The sequence below is a fragment of the Myodes glareolus genome, chromosome X, assembly GCF_982192425.1.
Source record: "Myodes glareolus chromosome X, mMyoGla1.1, whole genome shotgun sequence".
Classification (NCBI taxonomy): Eukaryota; Metazoa; Chordata; class Mammalia; order Rodentia; family Cricetidae; genus Myodes; species Myodes glareolus.
This window is the reverse complement of record NC_142053.1, coordinates 8,990,651-9,016,331: the sequence shown is the minus strand read 5'-3', so window position 1 is coordinate 9,016,331 and position 25,681 is coordinate 8,990,651.

Sequence of the window (25,681 nt, the reverse complement as noted above, 5' to 3'; positions counted from 1 at the left end):
GTCCAACCTGAGACCCATGACACATGAGTGAGGCCACATCTGACACTACTTGGAGTGCCAGGACCCAGAAACTGGATGGCCCAGAGACCGAGGATAGAACCAAAAATGATTGGAAAAAAAAAATCAATGTACTTGAACAACTTCAAAGGACTAGCCTGAAATTCTGCTGTTTGCTCCCTTTTATACCACAACTGAGGCAAGAGAAACACCTAAAACTTTAGGAAACATCTCCAAATTAGGTTTGATGTGTATATTAGACTTTCACAACAGATATGAGAAAGTGCTCAGGAAATAAGTGTCAATTGTTTATTTCTTTTGTAGGCATACTCTACAAAAAGTGAGTACTTATACTGACACCATTACATACAGCTACAATTAGTATGAATATGTTAAAAACACAATTTACACTGTATTTGACTGTACAATAATCAAATGTCTTCACATTTTCTTAATGACATGTTATATAATATTAATGACTTTAAAAATTGATTCTATGACATATTCACCAAGCTTAACATAGCCTAAAAACTATTGGGCATTTTTAAATGAATTTTTTCTCTTATAAATATCAAGATCTATTTAGTTGTGTATCTGAAGAAAAGAAATGAAGCTTCATTTAATAATTCTAAAATTGAATGTTTATTGCTCATTAACGATTCCTCACTGGAAAAGTTTAAGAAGTCATAAAATAGTCATTCTAGACATTGTTAACTTTGGGTAACCTTGTACAGTCCTTTGTGAAAACTTAAATTTTAAGTTAATGTTGTCTTATCAATGTAAATCTAAAATAGTAAACACAAACCACAGTTTTCTGATTGAAATTCATGCATTTTTTTCATATTGTTAATTTGACAATATCACAGAAACTACCATTTTTAAAGACTTTGATTTGGATTTATGAAAATATTTCAAAAATAAACTGTCAATACTCAGTTCATATTTGAACACTAGAACTTTTACTAGATGAAAATCAGAATAATAATGATAAGATGGCATCTATTAAGATTTACCTTCTGTTCTGGGATCAAAATTAGCTCTTTGATTTTAAGTAACAGTTATATGGATTGATCTGTTTGGGTCGTCTGTCAGTGGGACCAGGGCTTATCATGGATATATGAGCTGCTTTATGGAACACATTCCCTATGGAGGGATATCTTGCTCAGCATTGATACAAGGAATGGGGCTTGGTCCTGCCTCAACTTGGTGTAACAGACATTGTTGACTCCTCAAGGGAGGACTTATCCCATCTGAGGAGTGGATTTGGGAGGGGTGGAGGTAGGTTGTGGGGCAGAAGAAGGGGAGGTAGGAGGAACTGTGAATATTATGTAAAATAAAAAAGAAAATTATAAATAAAAATAATTTCTTATTGTCACATTAAATAAATATGAACAAAATATAAAATTAATTTTAATAATGTTGTTTATAGGATCCAATATATAGAAAATATTATTATTTAAACATCAAATAATACCAAATTTATTAAAGACTTATTTTACATACAAAAGAGATGTAACTATTACCTGCTGCTCTGTCTTCTCTAACACTATAAAGTCCATTCCACTGAAAGTTTAATCCAAATTAACCGCATCTTCTATAATTGGCTTTTTGTTGGAGTATTTTACCATAGCAACAATAATGTGACTAATACTCCTGGCCTTCTACCTCTACCTGGTAGTAATAACAACATTCAGCATTCTTTTCAATCTAGCAGAGACTTATATGAAGCCAAGAAAAACTGAAATTTTAACTGGTAGTTACAGGCACAAGATATATTACTCAAAATAATCACATTTACATAAATTCCTCTTGCCATTGTTTTTTGCAGGGTATAAATTTAAATTTTCATTCTTCTATACAAAGCCATCCAGTTTGACCAGAGCTATTAGCTGAAAATACTGTTTTTTTCCAGTGTGTATTTGACTATTTCATGAAAAGCAAATGACTGTTCTTATTAGTATATCTATGCAGTACAACTTCAAATCTGGGATGATATCTTCAGCAATTCCTTTATTATTCAGAATTGTTTTAGCTACCTTGATTTCTCTCTCTCTTTTTCTTTCTCTCTCTCTCTCTCTCTCTTTGTGTGTGTGTGTGCATGTGTGTGTGTGTGCATGTATATGTGTGTATTTCCACAGTAGCTAAAATATTGTCCTTCCAATTTCTGTGAAGAATTGTGTTGGAATTTTGATGTCTCATTCAATTTCTTTCTTCAATGTGTTAATTTTTTTGATATTATTCAACTCTTTCACTTGCTTAGTTAGAGTTATACCAAAGTATTTCTGAGGTGATTGTGAAAGATACTTTTTTCCTGATTTGTTTTCAGCATATTTGACATTTGTATATAGAAATGCAACTAGTTTATTTGTGTTAGTTTACTACTTTACTGAAAGAGTTTATCAGCTGCAGAAATTTCTTGGTGGAGTCTTTAAGGACCTTTATGAGATAGATGACTGAGGGTCTGGACATGAATCTGGGACCTTCAAAGAAGTACACCTAAGTCAAGACTCCTGTGGATCTGGGTGAGTTTAGGACCTCCGAGGAACTACGCCTGAGCCAGAACCTCAGCCAGTATGGGTGTGAATCTGAGATCTCTGAGGGAGTAGGCAAGAACCAGAAGTCTTTGTGGGTCCAGGCATGAGTCTGGGACCTCAGAGGTAGTATGCCTGAGCTAGGTCCTCTGCAGTTCTGGACACATCCAAGCCTGGGATCTCTGAGGGAGTAGACAGGAGCCAGAGACCTTTAAAAGACCAACCCCAAGCCAGGGACTTCAGCAAGAGGGGATCCAGACCGGGGCATTTGCAGAAACAGGTCAAAGCCAGCAACCTAGGCTAGAGAAGGCCTGAGATAGCAAACTCCAAGGAATTGGAGCAAAGCCTGGGAGTGTTGAGCTATCTCCAGGAACACAGAGTAACCAACAGGGTAACTAGAACTGTGACACTGAATGTGCCACAAGGAACAACCATGCGAGCTTTGGAAACACTGACAGCAGAAGATTAATCAACAGAATCACAGACAGCCACAATCACACCAATTAGAGGAAAAGAAGAGTAGAAGAGGTAAGAACACACATAATACCACAAAGAGCAACACAACACCAGTAAAACCTAAAGACCCTACAACAGCAAGACTCAAACAACAAAGTATAGATGAAGAATAAGAAAATGACCTAAAAAATAACTTCAGGAGAAAGTTTGAAACTCTTAAAGTGTTGTTGTCAGGGTTCCTGTCCTGCACAGTTCCCACAATCACTAAGTCCCAAAGAAATCAAACAGAGGTCTACATTAGTTATAAACTAATGGCCCATTAGCTCAGGCTTCATATTAACTTTTATATCTTATATAACCCATTATTAGCCCATTATTCTTATCTGTGTTATCCATGTGGCTCAGTACATTATTCAGTGGGGCAGTCACATCTTGATGCTTCTGTGGCTGGGTCAGGACTGTGTCCTCTTACCATAATTCTCCTGTTCTTACTGACTGGCCTCTACTTCCTGTTTGGTTGTCCCACCTCTATTTCCTTCCTGGCTACTGGCCAATAAGTGTTTATTTAAAATATAATCAAATATAATTGACAAAATACAGACAATTGTCCCACACCATTTTTCCCCTTAAAGAAAAAAAGAAAAACAAGAACTCTGAATCTAATATCCTTTGTGCAACTTTTCTCCTGACCATTACCCATAGTCCAGTTTTTGGGAATGGGGGAGTAGTATTTCAGGCTACTTTCTGCTGGTTGGGGGTGCTGATAATCTTATGGGCACCTAAAGAAAATTTAGAATTATGATCAAGTCCTGACTGGAGTACATTGTGAGTCTTGATCTTCTCAGGCAGCAGTCTTGAATCTGTTCTGGATGTAGAACTCAGTCATCTGGGCCACCAGCTCCTATTAGAGATTTTTAAGGTGGTCTTCCTTGATCAAACCTAATTTTTCTTCACGCAGAATAAATTCAGAGCTTCTCATTTTCTGTGGAAACAAAAGCAAAACTTCTTCTCCAAAGTAATATACATTTGACTTCAATTTTGAAGTCAAGATATTTTCAAAACACCTATCTTGGATTAATTTAGCAGCATTTATAAGCAAATATCTTTTAGCAGCTGTGGCTCCTTCCTCAGCATTCAAACAATTCAAAGAGAATATAATAACATACAGTATCTAGACTTTCTGTGTATTTTTCATCTTTATGTGACTTTATTTAACCTCTATTTCTTTTATTTGTAATTTTTGGCTTTTTGAGACAGGGTTTTTCTGTGTATCTTTGTCCTGAAACTCACTCTGTAGACCAGGCTGTTCTTGAACTCACAGAGATCTGCTTGCCTCTGCCACCTAAGTGCTGGGATTAAATGTGTTTGCTATCATATATTGAATTCATAGAGGTCTACCTGCCTCTGCCTCCCAAGTGTTGGGATTAAAGGTGTATGCCACCACACTCAACTACTCTCTTTTTTTACTTTTTTATTTTAAGGACTTTAACCTTTTTCTTTTTCTCCCAAGTTTGCATATATATTTAACACACTGTAAAACATTTAGAGATTTTCTTCATCTTTGAATCTCCCTTTACTGTATATATCTCTTTTTCTGACAATGTGAGTCTTTAATTTGCTAAGCAATATGAAGAGGATTAAAATTGTAGCTTTGACGACTAGATCCAGCCCATTCCTTAGCTTTCTGAGATTCTAGGCTCATGGTAGGGGTACCAGTCAGAGTCATTTTTATTGCCACAACTCTATGGTGTTTTCAAGTCCCTGCCAGCAAGCAAGCTGCAGCAGTCTGGTGAAAAACCACACTCCAATACCCTGTTACTGGACCTCCTGCCTGAAAAGTCAGAGTTGTGCAGGCAGAATGGCCCAGAAAGCTGGCATTTTAAGATGACATGGCTTTTTTCCTGCTATGGCTAAAAACCAAAAAGCATGTGGTCATCTTTTCATCAACACCATTTAAGTGTTTTGTGGCAGTACCTCTTAAAAGAGCTGCAAGGTTTTACAGCTAAAGCTGAGTCAGGAAGCCTCTTTTCAATAAGACATATTTGTCTCTAGCAAACAGAACCCATCTGAGAAAATGCTGCTATCAATAACCTGTGCTTAACTCTATTCTTCTTTGCCTACAATTACTTCCCAAGTTCTGTCAGGCTTTATGTGGATGTAGTCATCCACAAGTTGGGCACCATTTGTTGTCAGGGTTTCTGTCCTGCTTGGTTCTCACAATCACTGAGTCCCAAAGAAATCACACAGAGGTCTACATTGGTTAAAACCTGGCCCATTATCTCAGGCTTCTTATTAACTCTTACAGCTTATATAGCCCATCATTAGGCTATTATTCTTATCTATGTTTGCCATGTGGCTCATTACCTTATTCAGTGGGGCAGAAACATCTTGGCACTTACGTGGTTGGGTCAGGACTGTGTCCCATTCGTAGAATTCTCCTGTTCTCATTAACCCAACTCTACTTCCTGTCTGATTGTCCTGCCTCTACTTCCTGCCTGGCAACTGGGCAATCAGCATTTATTTAAAATATAATTGACTGAATACAGACAACTGACCCACAGCAAAGAGAAAATGAGAAATTCCCTCAAAGAAATGGAGGAAAAGACAAAAATGGAAGACATCAGCAAATCCCTTAAAGAAAACCAAGAATAAGTAATCAAACACATGAAAGAAACTATTAAATACTTGAAAACATAAATAAAGACAATAAAGAAAACACAAGCTGAGGGAATTATAGAAACAGAAATCATGAGAAAACCACAAACAAAAAGCATGAATATCATAATACAAGAGATGGAAGAAAGAATCTCAAGTGCTGAAGATACAATAGAAGAAACAGATGCATCAGTTACAGAATACATCATATCTAACAGAAGCTTAACCCAAAATATCCCAGAAATGTGGGACACCATGAAAAGGCCAAACCTAAGAATAATAGGTGTAGAAGAAGAAAACGTTCAAACCAAAATCATAGAAAATATATTTAACAAAATCAAGAAGGAAACTTCCCCAACCTAAAAAATGATATGGCTATGAAAGTACAAGAAGCTTACAGAACACCAAATAGACTGGATCAAAAAAAGTCCTCTCATCTCATAATAATAAAAACACTAAACATACAGAGTAAAGAAAGAATATTAAGAGCTTCAAAGGAAAAATGCCAAGTAACATATATAAAACTAGAAGTCAAAAGCAATACTAAGTCCAGAAAGCCCATAATGACATGGAAATTAAACAATGCTTACTTCAATAATCAATGGCTTAAGGAAGAAATAATGGAAAAATTAAAGATTTCCTAAAATTCAATGACAATGACCATACAACATACCCAAATTTATGGGACACAATGAAAGCAATGTTAAGAGGAAAGTTCATAGTACTAAATGCCTAGATAAAGAAGCTGGAAAATTTTCACATTAGTGAATTAACAAAACATTTGAAAACTTTAGAATAAAAGGAAACAAATTCACCAAAGAGAACAAGACAGCAGCAGGAAATAATCAAATTGATAGCTGACAACAACAACAACAAAATAGAAACAAAGAAAACAATAAAAAGAATCAGTGAGACAAAAAGTTGGATATTCGAGAAAATGAACAAAATAGACAAACCTTTATCCAAACTAACCAAAAGGCAGAGAGAGAATATTCAAATTACCAAAATCAGAAATGCAAAGGGGGACATAACAACAGACATGGAAAAAATACAGAAAATCAGCAGGTCATATTTTGAAAACCTGTACTCAACAAAATTTGAAAACTTAAAGGAAATGGACAACTTTCTGGATAAATATCACTTACCAAAATTCAATCAAGACCAGATAAGCAAATTAAACAGACCAATAACTGCTGAAGAAATAAAAACAGTCAAAAGTCTCCCAACCAAAAAAAAAATCCAGGACCAGATGGTTTCAGCTCAGAATTCTATAAGATTTTCAAAGAAGAACAGAAGAACTAATACCAATACTCCTCAAATATTTCCACACAATAGAAACAGAGGGATCATTGCCAAACACTTTTTCTCAGGCTACAATTAACCTGATATACAAACCACAGAAAGACATTGCTAAGAAGGAGAGTTACAGACCAATCTCACTCATGAACATTGATGCAAACATACTAAATAAAATACTGTCAAATCAAATCTAAGAACACATCAGAACCTTCATTCACCATGATCAAGTCAGCTTCATCCTAGAGTTGCAAGGATGGTTCAACATATGAAAATCTGTCAACGTAATCCACCATATAAGGAAGCTGAAAAGTAAAAACCACATTATCATTTCATTAGATGCTGAAAAAGCTTTCAACAAAATACAACACCCCTTCATGATAAAGGTCTTGGAAAGAGCACAGATACAAGGAACATACCTAAACATAATAAAGGCAATATAAAGCAAGTCAAAAGCTAAAAGTAAACTTGATGGAGTTAGAAAAAAATTCTCATCACTGAGTAAGGTAACAGATCTCTCAAAAGAGAAATTATGTGTTTATATTAGGCTTAAGTTTTCTATTGTGTGCCAGGATACAAATAACCAAATAAATGAGTTGCAAAGTAAGAGGCTTAAGGAGAGGAGAGGATATTCCAATGAAGGGGGAATAGGATATATTGATATGGAGAAACAAAAGTGTAGCTAGAATAAAGGGATTAAATGGGATGAGGATAGGATAGAAAGGTAAATAAAGGAGAGAATGTGGAGGGTAACAAATAACACTAAGGCCTTTTGAAAAAAAATATGGAAACTGCTGTAAAAGCTCCTAAAAATATATTTATATATGCAAGGAATTAAATGAGATACCAAATAATAGGGGAGACAATGCACCAACTAGAAATTTCATGTCATAAATAAAACCTACAGTGTCAAGAATAGGTTACAGCTTGTTGATATATTCACTAGTGGGGTTCTATTTAATAACTCAAACATCATAGGCTATTGATTACTTTCTATCACCTTATTGTAAGGGCATATTGTTAAAGATAAACTTTAGTTAAGTTATTAAAGACAGAGAAGCCAAGCTGATGCCTAACTGGAAGTTTTACCCTTTTAGTGTTTATAATGCTAAAAATACTCTACATGTTATAGGAATATAAAGGTGATCACCCAACCACAGTCCCTACTTTGGTGGTATTTTTTGTAATGTAACAAATAATGTTTGCTTTAAGATCGGAGTGCAGAGCTACCCACACTAGCTAGCCATAGAGACAAGAGAAGTGGTTGAACACATCTTTAATCCCAGAACTCTGGAGACAAAGGCAGATGGATCTCTGTGAGTTCAAGGCCACACTGAAGCATATGATATTCAATTGTCTGAAAGAGAAATAGAGCTTATGCCTTAGATACCAGTACTTGGGATTATGCACCTTTAATCCCAGCATTTAGGGAGGTGTAGACAAAAAGGGAGGGATGTGACTGGATGTAGAAAGAAATATAAAGCAGGAAGAGACAGGAGCTCAGAGCATTCAGTCTGAGGATTTGTAGAGACAGGATCTTGTTTCTTTGTTTCTGAGGATTTCACTGATGTAAGAACTAGTAGCTCACTGCTCTGTTTCTCTGACCTTTCTGCTTTCACCCTTTAATATCTGACTCTGAGTTTTTATTATTAAGAACAATTAGAAATCATGGTATATAAACCTACTATAGTGACCTCTCTGCAAGGTACACTGATGGATAGTGTCACAAATGTTATTATGAGATGTATCAATCACTACTTAAATTGTGTTCTAGGCATACTCCATTAAATGTAACCTCTACCTGATGCTAATAAAGTGGTAAAGAACCCGAGAATAGATAGGTCATCAGCCCTAAGGAAAAATCTTATTACTATTATTCTGTTAAAGAAATATAGCAATAATATAGCTCCAGCGACATATTTCTGTACACATAGACCAGTGTCTTAATAAGTCCTAATCAAAAAATTATCTTCTAGTGATAGATAGATATTAACACAGAGACACATAAGTGGACTACATGTAAAGATGAAGAAATTTTGGAGCATCCAACCTTAAATTTATGTCTTTATCAAATTCTTCCTTTCAAGATTTATCAATGTATGTTGGATAGGAGGTAGATTGATTGTAAGAAAGGATAGATTATCAGAAAGGATAGATGACTCCAAAAAAATAGCAACTCTAAGATGCAATATAAATGGTACATATATGAACTCACTGAGACTGTGACACTACTCACAAGACTTGCCCAGTTTCAAGCAACATCAAAACACTGAGAAAGGAAAAAATGGTGAGTGATTCTTACCCTTAACACAGAATCTATATTTAGTTGGTACTTGCTGGAAAAGCAAAAGTTATTTTTCTCAAGTAGCATTTCATTGAATATATCTTTATATTCCAAGATCCATGCTCAGTAGTTGGACAACATGAACCAAACACATAATTTATTTTTCCTTTTTCTTGTCTGTGTGTATGTGTGTGTGTGTGTGTGTGTGTGTGTGTGTGTGTGTGTGTATGTGTGTATGTGTGTGTATGCATTCATATATTCTTTTGTTTTACTTATGTTTCATTTTGGTATCTTTTGGTCTTATTAGTCATTTGCTTCTTTGTTTCAATTTTTGTTTTTGTGTTGTTATGGATGTTTAATTGAATTTATTTTATAAATAAATTTTGTGTGACTTTTTCATATGCTCTTTATTTGGTTAATACTCATTTTCCTTTCACCCATTACTCCTTAATTGATATGGGAGTCCCCTCTGTGTTCTGTCGTTATCATTAATGAATAAAGAAGCTGCCTTAGCCTGTTGATAGGGCAGAACTTGGGTAGGCCGGGATGACAGAACTGAATGCCGGGAGAAAGAAGGCCAGAGCCAGAGAGATACCATGGAGCTGCAAGAGTCAGACATGCTGAATCTTTACCAATAAGCCACAGTCATGTTCTGATACACAAATTAAAAGAAATGGGTTAAATTAATATGAGAGTTAGCCAATAAGAAGCCAGAGCAAGGAGTCAAGCAGTGTTTTAATTAATATAATTTCTGTGTAATTATTTTGGTTCTGGGCAGCAGGGAGGAACAAGTGGGTTCCCTCCTCCTACAGACTGACATTCCAACATAATCAACTAACTTCATGTAAAACCTGAGAGGGCTTGAAAAGGAATTCTAGACAAAAAATACAGTGTTTGACACAGTTTCTTGCTGTTTGCTGGCAGCATGCTGCAGCTTCTTTAAGAGGGTTTCCTGACTTAGCAACAGTAGCAGAAAAAAAATCACACTGTTTTGAAATGCTGGCTTTTTGGGCCTCTGCTGGTGAAAACTCTGACTTTTTCAGGCAGGAGATCTGGCTACAGAGCATTTGAGTTAGGCATGTAAGCAGGCTACTGCAGCTTAATTAATGGAAATGTGAACCAGCTTTGTGCCTGGAACTGGGACAGTGTGTGCTGCTCAGAGACACAAGCAGCTCCATCATGGTGGACTGTGCAGAGCTAATAGGAACTACCATATATATTATAGTAATTGTACATCTGAAGTTTTAAACTGGCCCACAAGCAAGTAGTACCATATATTCCACAATAATTGTGAATCTTAAGTTTTAAGAAACGCTTAACATTTTAAGAAGTGCTTCTGGTCAGAAAATAATTACACACATGCAATAAAGACAAATCCAGATGGATCATAGTGTTAGATAAATGTATGTAGGCTTGGAAGAGAGAAGAAAAAGAGTATATAGACTCATAAAATAAAGTAAATGCTTTTAAAAAAAATGGATAAAGTCTTTCAAGAGCCAAAATACATATCAACATAAATTAAAAAGAGTAAAGAAGAATAAGTCATATAAACATAGAAAATTCACAGAGAGTCTGGATTATGTATATTATTGTGTTTTCTTTGAATTTTTTGACTGTAAAGGAGCTAAGTACAGAGAAAAAATTCATTTTATGGGCTGCTATGCTAAACCAGCATATATATTCTAAAGGTATCATGAATTCTAAATTTGGGTCTAAGGATATGTTGTTTTAGAAAAGTTCTTCTTTTGTTTCCACAGAAGATGAGAACCTGTGGATTGTTTCTAGACCAATATGGTTTGACAGACCACGTCCCCTGAAAGGTCACTGTGAAAATTCTCAAAAAAACTACTTTGCCCAACTGCTGACTGAGATGAACCTAGCACACAGGATACACAATGAAACACCTGATTAATAGTGCTCCTAATAAGCAGAAAGAGGTATGGACAAATCTATACCCATATTCCCAAATATTATCTATAAATGTTTTCATACATTTAAAGGGAGATATGTTATAGAGATGGATACTTTGCATTGGTATGGATCTTGCTGTATTGATACAAATTTAAGGTCAATTTTGTTATATGTATATGTATATTTCTGCTCTTGATTAAGGTATTATAACTGTGTAGTTCATTTAAAAATGTAATGTATAATTAAAAATATAGGTTAATAGATAATCATCAATCTTGTAATCATGTTAGACTTTCTAGATATATTTCAATTAGTTAGGGATATTAGGTATTCTTCAAATCTTTCAGAGACCTTCGGAATATGTCATTTAAAATATTTAAGAACTTAAGACTTTTTATGACAGTGAGACACATCTGCTCCTGGCAGCAGAAGCTACTTCAAGAAGAAGATGGGTATCGAAGAGGCTCCTTATGGAGTTGGTCAGCCATTTGGGCAAGAAACTGCTCTTGCCTGAACTGCTGAACTGGACATGCAGGACCCACAGAGAAATGACTGTTGAACTTGCCTAAAGGTGAGATGATCCTCTTGGCTTCCTGCTTCATGAAAGTGTCTGCTAGATATTTTGCCGGATACAGATGAAAGTGACAGAACTGTCTTAGAAATGTTCTGCTTTATGAAAAAATCTGCTGGATACTATGGTCCTGTAGGAAGATGGATGCCCCAACAGTACAGAGAATTTTGGGTGACTACCCAGGCAATAAGAAGTCTCTATCAATTCCAGAATTTTGGAAGTTGCTTACAATTGTACTTCCTGTTTACTTAGGTAATATTACATTCTTCTGGAGTCTTTGATGGCATTGAGGAAATTATAGATATAAATTTTCTTAGTTATAATGAAAGATAAAGTATATATAAATATTGTAACTGTAATTCTAGCTTGATAACAGTTTTGTTATATGTAATTTTACTATGTTAAAATTAAAGACTTCCTTTTTATTTAAACAGAAAAAGGGAGGTGATGTGGGAGTACCCTCTGTGTGTTATCATTGTCATTAATGAATAAAGAAACTGTCTTGACCTGTTGATAGGGCAAAACTTAGGTAGGCAGGGAAGACAGAACTTAAAGCTGGAAGAAAGAAGCCTGAGAGACACAATGGAGCCACCAGAGTCAGACATGTGGAATCTTTACCAGTAAGCCACTGCCACTGGTACACAGACTAATATAAATGGGTTAAATTAATATAAGAGTTAGCCAATAAGAAGATAGAGCTAATGGGTGCCCATGTTCCAATACAGAATAAGTTTCATGAAGTTTTATAGTAGCAGAATAAATAAAGTTATCAATCAAGGTAATTTTGGAATATATCCTTGCATATGTTGGATGAGCAGTCACAGCCAGGCAGACAAGCTTCAGAAGCTACCTGAACACATTTAGATCTTCCATTGGTGAAGAATATGACTTTTATTAATTTAATATATTGCAAAGATTTTAAAAAATATGTTTATTAAGATGTTAGATTAGAACTAAAATAGGGTAAGAAATAGCTGCTTGGGTGGTTGAAGATTGCCAAAGAAAAATTGTAAATTAGACTATGAAATGACTACATTTGAATCTCTTCACATTCATCTCTCTTACTTTCCTAATGACTTTAGTTACAGTTTCCAGTACTTAAATGAAAGTGATGTTTTGAGATATTTTTTTCTCCTTCCCCACATTCATATATTGAAGTCTGAATTCTTAATGACCATATTGTGAGACATAGTCTTTACAGAGACAACAAATTTAAAAATGACATCAAAATGGGCCTTAATCCAATTTAGTTGATGTCTTAATCCAATGAGAAAATTTGGAGTCTGATGTGTTCACAAGAAACTGAAGATAAAGGTCCAAGAAAAATATAGTCATATGTACAATGCAAGGATAGAGAACTAGAAGTGACTTTTCTTCTGACACCTTCAGAGGAAAGCAACCATTATTTCAGACTTCAATAGGTCTATGTGGTAGAAAGAATCCATGGTGTTTAATCTACCTAGTTAATGGTGTTTTTTAAAAAAAACAAGAAAACTAATAAAAATAATGAGAGAAGAAATGCTAGTTTTGGGCTAGATTTTAAAAAGAAAATACTCAATCTTTAATCAGTTAAATGACTTCAGGGTCAACTGAGAAAAATGCATGAGTACAGGATGATAGTATTTCAAAATAAACATGATTAATCAATATTTGAAGAGGATTGAATCTGGAGGGAAGCTCCTCACCGTGATGATTAATTTCCATCTCTTAGTTAACAGGTTATAAAATTAACATGGAAGCACATATTTGGCTGTATCTATGAGGGCATTTAGAGAACCTTTAATTCATTGGAGAAACCCACTCTGAGTATGAGATGGGCTATTCACAAAGTGACCTTCCACGGAAATTAAAAAGCAAAGGCAGGATGAGCACCAGAATTCAAGGATTTTTTCTTTACTTTTTGAGATTATAATATAATTACATCATTTCCTCCTTGCCTTTCCTCTCTCTATGCTTTCCCACATACCTGTCCATGATCTCTTTCAAAATTATGGCAATTTTCCAGTAGTCGTTACTGTATACATATATGCATATATACATATATATTCCTAAATATAACCTTTTCCAAAGGCATAATGTTCTTTGTATGCAAAATTTCAGGACTGATAATTTGTTATTAGATAAACTCATTTCTCCAGTTGTCAGCAATTTTAATTGCCTATAGTTCTCAAGATGTGGTTGGAGCTTCCTGGACCTTTCCTTGTCCACTTTATCATGTCTATTGATATATCATCCATGTTTACCTCTTATTTGGGCAGTCATGTTGGTAAGACTTTATGGACATAACTTCTGACATTCCTAGAAGACACAGTATCACAATAAACTCCCCAGATAACTAATACACATGCAGAGGAATACCTTCAAAAACAAGAGTTGAAAGGCGGCTATGAATTTTGTGAGGAGAATTAGAGAAGAACTTTTACATTGAGGTAATGCTACTCAGTACAACAGTGGAAAAACTTTGGGTCAGACAACTCCAAGTAGCAGCACTATTTATGGTGTTCTACAGATACAAGGTTTGCTTTTATCTGTGGCAGACAGATGTGTGCAATTTTGCAGGATATGCTAAGCAGGCTATACAGAACTAAGAATAGACTGTTGAGAACTGTGTTTAAAGCAACTAGGTGTGCTAAAGCTTGTGTCTGGTGTCAGTGAGCTTTGAGCTCATGTTCTTAGCCTTCTATATGGTTAACAACGGAAAAGCCATATATTGAGGCCAGCTTTTAATCATTTATACAACATATATAACATGTATAATGCTAGTAATGGGTTTTGAAATTTTAACTTAATTTGTTGAAAAATTTTCCTCACACATATTTAAGTTTGTTGTATGAACTTTAAACATTTTTGAAATCCATCTAATAGCTTTTTTGTGTCTTTGAAAATGATGATGCAGATTTTGTCCATTTTCTGTGATATAAAATCAAATAATTAAAATTTTCTGTTCAGATGTTAACTCATCTGGCTTTTTAAAATAGATATAACTTGATTACGGTGTAAAATGTTTGCTATATATTTCAGGGTTTGATTTGATATGTTGTTTGAGAGCTTTTGTAACTATAATGGAAACTGAGTAGTAGTTGACTTTACTTTTCCTATCTATGTATGGTTTGTGCAATTGGTAACAGGTTTCGTAGAATAATCTGGAATATATTTCATAGCCTTCTATTTTAAATAACCTGTGGATAAGCAGCATGAATTCTTTAAAGGTTTGATGGAAATTTCTATTTGGAAGCATATGGATCTAGGCATTTCCTTTGAGGGAAGTTTGTAATCAAGATCAATATGCCTAAGTTTTTAATTGGTATTTAATTTGTGTTCATATATTTTTTGCACATGCATGTTAGTGTGATGTGTATGCATATATATGTTCATGTTTACATGTGTGTAAGCATATATGCAGTTCTATGTGTTCATGTGTGTATATTCATACGCAAGCCAGAGTTTAAAGCTATATGCTTCCTCTATTGCTTTCTATTTTTTATTTTATTAAGATAGGGTCTTAACTAGACCTGGAGCTTGTCAATATGGCTAGCTTAACTAGCTAGCTTGCCTGATGTATCCATTGACCCTGTCTTCTTAATGTTGTGAATCCAAGCTGCCAACATATTAGTCTAGTTTTTATACAGGTGCTGAATATCTGAACTCAGGTTCTCATGCTTATGTGGAAAGCACTTTGTCCACTGAGTCATCTCCCAAGTCTTGTACACATTTTCTAGTTCTTTGTTTCTTTATAATATTTTTATTTTTTTAAATAAAATTTAACTGCGTTATTTTCCATCTTCTTTTTCCTCTTTTGAATTTTTCCAATCTAATTCCTAGCTTTTCTTTAAATTTATGGTCTCCCTTTTAGTACACACACACACACACACACACACACACACACACACACACACACTTGTACAGGTACACATACACATACATACATACACAGGTATACACACACACCCAGAGAGATATTTCTAAATATTTGAATAAAACCTACTTAGTGAGATGTTGCTTTTATATGTACAATTTAAGGACAGATCACTTAATTTTGGATATATACATATCTTTTAGGTATATTTCTATTGCACCTGTTTTCTATATTACAAAGTTATAAGTCATATAATAAATCCTTCATTATGTTTTTTAAAAAGTTTTTGGCTACCCTGTTTGTTAGTGGTACTCTCTCTTTTACTTATGATTTAGGTATTTTTTGTCTTCCTAGTATTGTTTTCACAGTTTACATAAAGTTTTTTTTCAATTTTTTTGCTCTAATCAGAGCCAAGTTTTTAGTTTCACTGATTATTTTATGTTTTCTATTTCATTGATTTTTAATTAAATCTTATTTTTTCTTTCTTATTGAATTTTACTTAATTTGATATATTTTTTATAGTTTTCTAATATGGAAATTCAGGTTATTTATTTTAACTAAATTAAATATATATTAATATATATTATATGTATAAATCTATATAATAAATTTTAGCCATTTTTACCCGTCCCCTGTCTTTCAACCCCATCTACTTTGGAACACTTCCTATCAAAATGTCCCCCATCTACTTTCAACTATTCTTTATGTGACCACAGAGTTTAATTTGAATTTCTTGCCTGAGCATGAATGGTGGGTTTTTTTAACGGTAGGAGTATCTTATAAATGGCTGCACCACTGAAGAAAATGGCATTTCCTTCTGCAACAACTGTTAATAGCAAATAGTCTCTTAGGAAGGAGAAAAGTTTACAGGCCCCTCCTCAGTCTATGCTGAAATGATAAGTGTTCCAAGCTTGTAGAAGTCTTTTGCTGACAGTGAGGTTTTTGAGTGCAATAGCTCTTCCCCATCCAGAAGTCATTTTTTGATCAGCATATCCACATCCTTTTGTTCTTATATTTGTTTTTTCCTTCTCCCACTGTGTCTTCTGAGTGGAGGAGTGGGCTGATCTAGATGTCCCATCAAGGCCATCCTAACACTTGGCAGTTTGGCTTCTTTTAAACCCATTTCTTCTATTTCTGTCTTCTATTTCTTCATTAACCTTTGCATGCTGTAGTAAGAAGCTTTCTGTATGGAGTCTGGGTTCATTACTAATCTCTGAGTATTAACATGAGTATTTAGGAGGTAGTTTGAGAACATGATCATTTAGGAAAAATAGCCAAGGTATAAAAAGTAGGATTCCTCCTAGAATGTCACAGAGACTATAATAGCATCACCAGCCACTGTATCTACTACTTTGTAAGCTTATTAAAAAACAATCTTCAAAGAAAGACTTAACTGGTGGTGTCCTCCATGGAAAATAATGTTCTTGCTAGAAGCCAAGTATGACTAAAAATCTCAGTTCCAGCTTTGGTTCATCTCCTTATAAGCTGATGACCATAGAGGTACTAGAACTGCCCCTCCCCAAAAAAAACAGTACAGGCATAGGTTGTTCATCAGAACTTGATTGTAAGACACTGTACACTTTACTTGTAGAAGAAACTAAACTGGAACTGAGAGTGAAAGCTTACTGTGTGCCAGCTAGTCTTCATAGTGTCATATAGCTTTGTAGACTGTTTAATGTATTTATTTCAGTATGATTTAGCTTTGGAAGGTCACCTATATCAAGAAATCCATTCATCTCTTTTAGGTTTTTTAATTTGGTTAAACATAGATGTTTAAACTGTGTCTTTACGAGTCTCTAAATTTTATCTGTGTCAACAGAAATGTCTCCCTTTTAATTTTTATTTCTTTCTCTTTTTCATTTTATTTGGCTAAAAGTTCATCAGTCTTGTTGAAATTGTCAACGAACTATCACTTCATTTCATTCATTCTTTCTACTGTTTTTGTTTGTTTCTATTGCTTCACTGATTCTATTGTTTCATTGATAGAAGTCCTGAGTTTAAAGTCTATTTTATGAATATAACCATGGAAACTTTCTTATGATTGGTATTTATATGACACATTTACTTCTATACTTTTCTTAAAATCCTATTCCTTCTATTTCTGCCTCTGAATCTGATATGTGTGTCTAATAAAGACAGCAGAGAAGTACCTTTTCTAAAATATTAATGACTTTTTCTTCTATAAAATTGTTGAACTTCACTTAATCTTATTTTTGAAATGATTGGATTTTATTGCATGTAAAATTGACTTATTTTTTAAAGGTATCAATCTTATTTCCTTGTATTTCATATCTTTCTGTCCTGTTCTTGATTTAGTGTCTTCTTTTTCCTTTAGAGAATATTTTCTATATTAAAATGTAATTATTTTAATAATTTAAAGTGTGCATGTATATGTGTGTATATATATAAAGGCATATTTTTTAAAAATTAGTAATTTCTCTATATCAAAGATTATAAGAATGCATTTCAAATTTTTCATTTTAATATGTTTAATGATGAAAATTTTGTCAACAATAAAGTTTCAGTTCATTTTCTTTCGTTATCTTGATGAATTTATTGGTATCTTAAATTTAATGAAGACTTATCATCACACTTTTCCTTAAGTTGTAAAAACTATAATATTTTATGGCTCTTTTAGTTCTTTGAATATATATACTTTAGTAGCTTTCAAGTCTAGCATCTATTTCCTACAATCGCAAGGTCCACTTCCATTTTTTACATATATATTGTTCATTTTTTCACATAGTTTGTAATTTGTGGTTGAATAGTATACCTCTAAGATAATCTACTATTCACTTACCTTATTTAGCATGGAATGACAGGGTGTACTACAAACAGACAGCAATTCAGAAATATGCATTCAAGCATTTCTAGATATAAATCTACATCATTTGTACATGTTGCTGTTTATTTATTGGTTATTATTGTTTTTTGTAATTTTAGTTACTGATCTGAAATAGTTAAATAGAATTTAATTAACCAGAAAACATAGTCTATGAGGTTATTGGAAGAGATGTTTCATAAAAATACATAGTCACTGTGACAACAGGTGACTAATTTTAACCAAATTCTCTATTGTTTTTTTCCCCTTGATCTCTCCACTGGGCTGGTCTATCTGTATTAGATCACATTTAACCGCTTATAGAATTTTTTTATCCTTATGGAACACATATTATTCCATGATTTGGTGCAATTAATGTTGTTTATAAAGTTATTAATTATAATATTGCAGTTTACTTTATTTGCAATTTTATTTTAGCTTGTTTGCTTTTAATTATGAGAGCTTAGACTTAGCTTAGACTTTTTCCCTATTCCCTATTATTACTTAATTAGCCCATAATTTTAATATATATATGTATATATAATATATATATATTATATATATATATATATATATATATATATATATATATATATATATATATATATATATATATTGGCATATGGCTTGATTACCTCTGCTTTGTACAGCACATCTGACTTGTTTTAAGTCAGTTGGAGAAATCAGCTCACCTACATTCATCTTCCTCTCTTTCTGCCCAGAGACCGTGCCTATACTTCCTGCCTAGGTATTGGTCCCTCATCTTTTTTATTATACCAATCACAACAATACATCTTTACACAGAGAGCAAATAATCTGCAACATTTCCCCTTGTTTGTCTAATTAAAAAGGAAAGTTTTTAACTCTGTTACAGTAAAACTATATAAGAATAATTGCCAGGTAAAAATTATATTTACCATTTGCATTTGGCAAATTTGGAGAAATTACTCCATTATCTATCCTATCTTGGTGAGTCTAAAGTTTTATAGCTAAATGTATACTTCTCATAACTTGTCTTATCTAAAATTAACTTTTTAGACCTAAAATTAACTTCTTAGATGAAAATAAACTTAAGCTTTTTTTGATTCTCAACATTATAAACTTTAAATCTCTCATGTAAGCTCTTTTTTTTCCCTAAATTTGGTAACAAGGAAAACTATATAACTATCTGATTTTGAACTTTCACCAGAGACCCAAGAATGGTACTTGAGTAAACAGGAAGTACAGATCAAACAACTTTCAAAACTTTAGAAGCAACAGAGACATTTGGCTGCCTGGACCCAAGGTTTCTCTGTAGTTTTGGGGCATCCACCTTTGTCCTGCAGGCCTAGAATATCTGACAGACTATTCTGTGAAGCAGGAATTTTGAATGACTGTCCTACTTGTCTTGGTAAAGTTTGACAATTACGTTCTTCTGTTTCCTGCTGTTTTTGGACTGTATACTGTCAGCAGTAGAGGCAATGGCAATTTCTTGCCCAGATGGCTAACTTTTTCATTTCAAAAGCAAACTTCCTGTAGAGTTTCTTTGATGCGTATAAAGAAAAGCAATCCTAGAGTCATGGCAAGTCTCAAAGAACAGAAATGCCCTATCCCTAAAATGGGATACAACATCCTGGGACAGGGAGAGATGGCTCAGCAGTTAAGAAAGTCTGCCTGTCATTCAAAAGACCTGTATTAGGTTCCCAGCATACATATTAAACTGTTCACAATTGCCTATGACTCCAGATCTAGAAAATACAGCTCTCTTCCGGTCTTCAAGGACAATTGAATCCATGTGAGAATAGTCACCTACATATACAAAAGAAGTCATGATTCCAGGATTGTTTTTCCTGATTTTTGGTTTTTGTTTGCTTTGCTTTGCTTTACAGTTTTCTTTCTTATTGTTCTTCATTTACATTACTAGCAAATCTTCATTGATACTTTTGCAATCCATGATCTATGATATTTCTCATACTTTCTGCACAGGAAGAACACTAGTAATTTGCATTGTGCTGAATTCCCTCTCCTATGGAATATAACAATAGAGATGGGAATAAAAGCAATGCTTTGTTCCCCTAGAATGCATTCCAAATATATGAATTATGGAATTGAATTGTGATATTAAATATTTCTCATATTAATTTACTTATTAATCACAGCACAGTAAGGGAAGGGATTTTCTGGATCCCAATACCAAGATGCCATCACTTCTAAGATTTTTAAATTATAATGTTCTTTAATCCTGGCATTTAATAAAAGACTAGCTTTCAGAATAAATTTTAGAGCTTGGAAATGTTAAAATATCCCTAAACTGTTAGGGAAGTGAATCTGTTCCACCTTGACTAATGTCAAAGACTTTAGTCCTACTCTTGCTCCTTCTAGGTTATTGACAGGAGGTCACCTAAGGTGTGGCTACTAGCAAAGGTATCTTGACCTAGTGTGTGGTTACTTGGTGTTTTAGGTATTAAGGTGGTAATCATTTTATTCTTTGTATTATGACAGAAAGTGTCTTTTTTCTACCCTTTTTCTGGGTTGTGGTATTTAAAAATCATAAGAAATAAAAGTGGACATATTCAGTATTTACTGAATTGTTCTCCTGGTACTATTCTGTGTCTCTGTATCTCTTTTGTATCTCTGTTTATTATCCCTAACATTTCTAATTTACTTGCCCTTACCTTGGAACATACAAACCCATAAATTGTGGAACCTGACAAATGTTGCCCCAACATGTGGCTATGACACTAAACCAAATAAATGATAAATTATGAATGACTGAATTTCTTTAAGAATATAACTGCATATGTTACTGTATTCATAATAGACATATGTTTGTTTAAAAGTAATTTCAAATTAAGATCCCTGTTGCACATTACTCATCATTTACATTGAAATATTTGTATCTGTGCACAATAGCTATTGATATTTATTATTGTGAATTGTGTAAATAGTTTTTCATATTCTTGTTTCCTCAGTTCTAGGTATTTTTGTCCCATAAGGATATATGTTTTTAAGAGAAGAGGACTGAATTTATCAAAGCTCTGCAAGGCAAGTAGGGTCTTTTTGTTTTTGTTCTTATTCTATGTCTGTCATTTCTTTAGCTTTACCTAGTTACTGTCTGTTCCAGCCATTACTGTGAGGGGGTGTATAATAGGTTGGAATCTCTTCTGGACAGCCTCCAATGGAAATCTACTTAGCTTCGGAGAACTAGAGGAAAGCTTGTGTGCATCGGTTGCCAGGATCTTAAAGCTTTATCTTTTCTGCCACTACTGCTATTGTTTTCATTCCAGCTGGCTCTTCCACCCTTCTTAGATGGCTGCCTTCATTCACCTAGCCAGTGAAGAATCACAGCTGTGCCCCCTTTCAGAGTCCCTAAAGCTCCCAAACCAATATTCATTTGAATGACCTTCTATCACTTTGCATAAATACACACCAGAATCTGTTCCTGGGGGAGATGAATGAAATTGTTCTTTGTTGCTATGACAAGTTCACAGGCAGCCAAAATTTCCCCATTTAATTTAGAAACAGAGACAGGAAGTGACTAACATCTATATAAGCACTGAAAATTAACTGACTTCACGTTACATGTCCTTGAGTTACTCATGCCTCTAGCTAACTTAATTCCCTTTGTCCCTCTTCAACCCCAGTGCCTTAGTTTTTTTTTTTTTTTTTTTGCCAAAGCTCCTTGCTCAGCTGTAAGACCTCATGCTGTGACAAAGATAACTAACTGTATAAATTAGAAGTGGGCCCTCTACTAGGCACAATGAAAACTAAGTAATCATACAATTAAAGGGAATGTTTTATACCTACCATGCCAATGTGTGATGAATGTGTTAATGAATGAGGGATATTGCTTAAAAAGAAGAATTCCTAAGTCTATATTACTGCATTAATTATATTTATTTCTTGTAATCAAAAGGGTTACTTCCTTTTCAAAATATTCTCAGAAGAAAATGTAAGGTCAGTAAACACTGCACCTTTCCAAGTTTGTCTCTCAATGAAATACACATTGCAATATTTTCTGCTCTAAAATGATCAACTCATAAACAGAGGTCATCTTCAATAATGAGTATGGCCTTTTTTGATTCTAGATAGAGAATTCACTGAGACATTGTTCTTATGCAAAGACCCTTTACTACCTTCACTTAGCAATCAATATCTGTGTATTTTAAAAACTACCACTCTACTTAATATAATAATAATAATAAAAAGTATAAATAATTTTCGTATATGAAATAGAAAGTATTAATGCTTTCTATAAACAACATATTATAGTTATATATTAGATTATATATAACAATATATTGTTGTATATATTGTTATATATTTTATAGTATATATAATTATATCATGTTAATTATATAGTTATATCATATTACAATTATAAATTGAAAGAATCATTGAACATGCCTTTTTAAAATTTTTAATTATTATTGTGTTTGTATTGTATTTGGTGTTTGTGCATAATAAATTGTACATGTGATAAGAAGAATACTTTCAGTAGTTGGTTCTTGTCTTCACCTTCTTGAGGAAGTGTCTCTTTTATTTTCTAATCTTTATTTTATTTTATTTTATTTTATTTTTCTGAGTTAATATATCAAGGTGGAGAGCAGTCATCCTCCCAAATAGAAGTCAGCTTCTTACACTGATTTCTAGTTTGCACACTTAAACCCATAATCCATTATTTTTATCTGTGTTCCTCTGCCTACATGTTTCTTTATTTTTTTTATTGTTGAGAGTTTCACACATTTATGTATTGAATTTTGGTCAAATATTCCTATTTTTTCTCATCAATTGCTATTCTGTCCTCTCACCATTTTTCTTCTCCAATTTCACATGTTCTTTATTTTTCAAATCAATTGAGTTCATTTACTGATGCCTGTATATGCACAATTGTGAGACTATCTGTGGGAGTACAGGTAGCCTCCCAGGAACCTCATATCTTCTGGTTTCTTCAGAAAAATGACTTCCCTCCCAGAAAAGTCAGTAATTACTAATAGATCCTTAGATGGGTATGGGACTTTATGATCCTTTCTCCTGTCTGTGCTGGGATATTGGTCAATTTCATCTTGTGTAGATCTTGTACATGTAGATATAGTTACTGTGATTTGTGAGTGTGCAATGGTTTTGTTACACCTGACAAATATTGTTTTCACTGCATTTGCAGATATCCACTACATCTATCTTGATCTCATTACCCTTCAGAGTAGGGGCTATAATACAGATATCTCATTTACAGATGGACATTCCAAAATCTCTTTTTCTTGACATGTTGAGGGTATCTTTTGTTTTTTCTTTCATGCTGCACATGGACTAGCTGTCCCTTGAGTTTCTGGAGTATGACTGCTTTATTAGTAACATTTGTTATTAAAAAGTTTCATACATGTACATAATATATACTAAACACTCTCATCCCCACTTTCACCCATATTCCCACTACCACTTCTCATCCATGCTTTGCCATACAAACCTCATTTTTTATTTTCAAGACAATTTATTTTGTTTTATGAGTCACTGAGTTTAACCAAGATTGTCTCTTTGACCATTAGAGTCTGAAGGTACACAACTGAAGACAAGGATTCCCTTTCTTCAAGAATTTATCAATAGCCAACAGTTTGACAGGAAGGAATAGGGTACTATGAACCTCTCCTATATCCACAACTGATTGTTTACAGCACTAGCCTTATGAGAAGTCATTCCTGAAAACTATAGTTGCTGTGAGTTCAGAACTGCAATGGTTATGTCTAGTATAAAAAATAGTATCTTTTCAAAATCCGTATGTTACAGTTCTTACATATGTCATGCTCCTTCTTTTCTAAGGTTCCTGGGGAAGTTTGTAAAAACATCTTGTTTAGGGATAAACCTTCAATTGTGGTAACTTCACAAATAGAGTCATCCTATAATTGACATCCTTGACAAGAGATAGTCAAGAAAGACAAGAATGTGCGTTGTTTTAGGGATCCTCTGGTGCCTCCCTGACTAACTTTTGGGACAATTTTGATTAGTAACCCACTACACCAAGGAGAAGCATTTTGGAGCCATGCAGGGTAATTCCTTTAATGTTCCTTTTATATATATTTATTCATCTTGGTAACAAGATTGCAGGTTTCATATAGCTTTTTCATATTCTGTTCATTTTTGTTAATCACATAATTTAATTGAAATTTTTTACATTCCCTTTATTAAAAATGACCACTTGAAGGAAAATACATCTTTAACTTATTTCAGATTATCTATGAATTATATTACAAATTTATAAAATAACCTAAAATAAATAAGCAGTATAAAACATTATAGAATTGATAATTCAATAATGTTCATCAGTTAATTTATCAATGATTAAGATAATAAACAAAAATATAAATCTACTTAATAATAATTAAAGTCATCATGACTAATATACACTCAAATACAAATAAAACTTACTTTCACATACTTTCAAACTGTTATCAGATTTGGCAAAGAAACCAAGAAAGTAAATTTTATTTTTAACAATAAATAGAGGAATTTCAAGAGTAAACCATGCCTTACATTACCATCTAGTACCTCCTTGAAGCCAGCAGTCCATGTATTCAAGTTCTAATTCCGGCTACAGCAATTAACTGTGGTTTAAACATGTTGCACAAACTAATTATTGATCTGCCAGTGGATGGACTCCTTGAAATAGGCTTGGTTTCTCTGCCCAGTACCTAACTCTACAGTGGCTTCAAGTTAGATATGATTAATTAATGAGGCCATGCTCTTAGTTTTCAGTAAAGAAGCAAAAGATGACAATTATGGGAATATAAAAAGTTAGCAAATGCCTCCTGTCTATGCAACTTTTCCTTCCTTATCTTAGCTAGGTATATTCATTGACATGTATAAACTAGACCTATCCTGAGATCAGGTCCCAAAGTTCTATATTGTATATTCTTTAAAACATTACTACTAAAGGAGTGATTTTAACATTTACTAGATATTGTTGTGCCTTTCTGAATTGCTTTTCCTCACTGTGACCTGGACTGATCTGTGCTGGGATGGTTATTGCCTGCTCTAAGCCCCTGTGTTAGTAAAGATATTGCTCCTGACCTTAGCATTTTATGCCAAAGACTTATTCAGCATTTTTCTGCTTTCTAATCTAGGCACACTGCATTGTGGTTTATATAGTGACTGATTTCTCTCTTCATGATTAAAATGTGAAAGGCTAGTTTTGAAGGAGAAGGCTTTCCCATCTGGAGAATAAACTTAAAATAGATCCATTTGTACAACATCTGCTATCTTCTTGGAAAACAGTACTAAGCATTTTCCAGATATGGCATCAATGAAGGTACACTGCACTGCTCAGAGC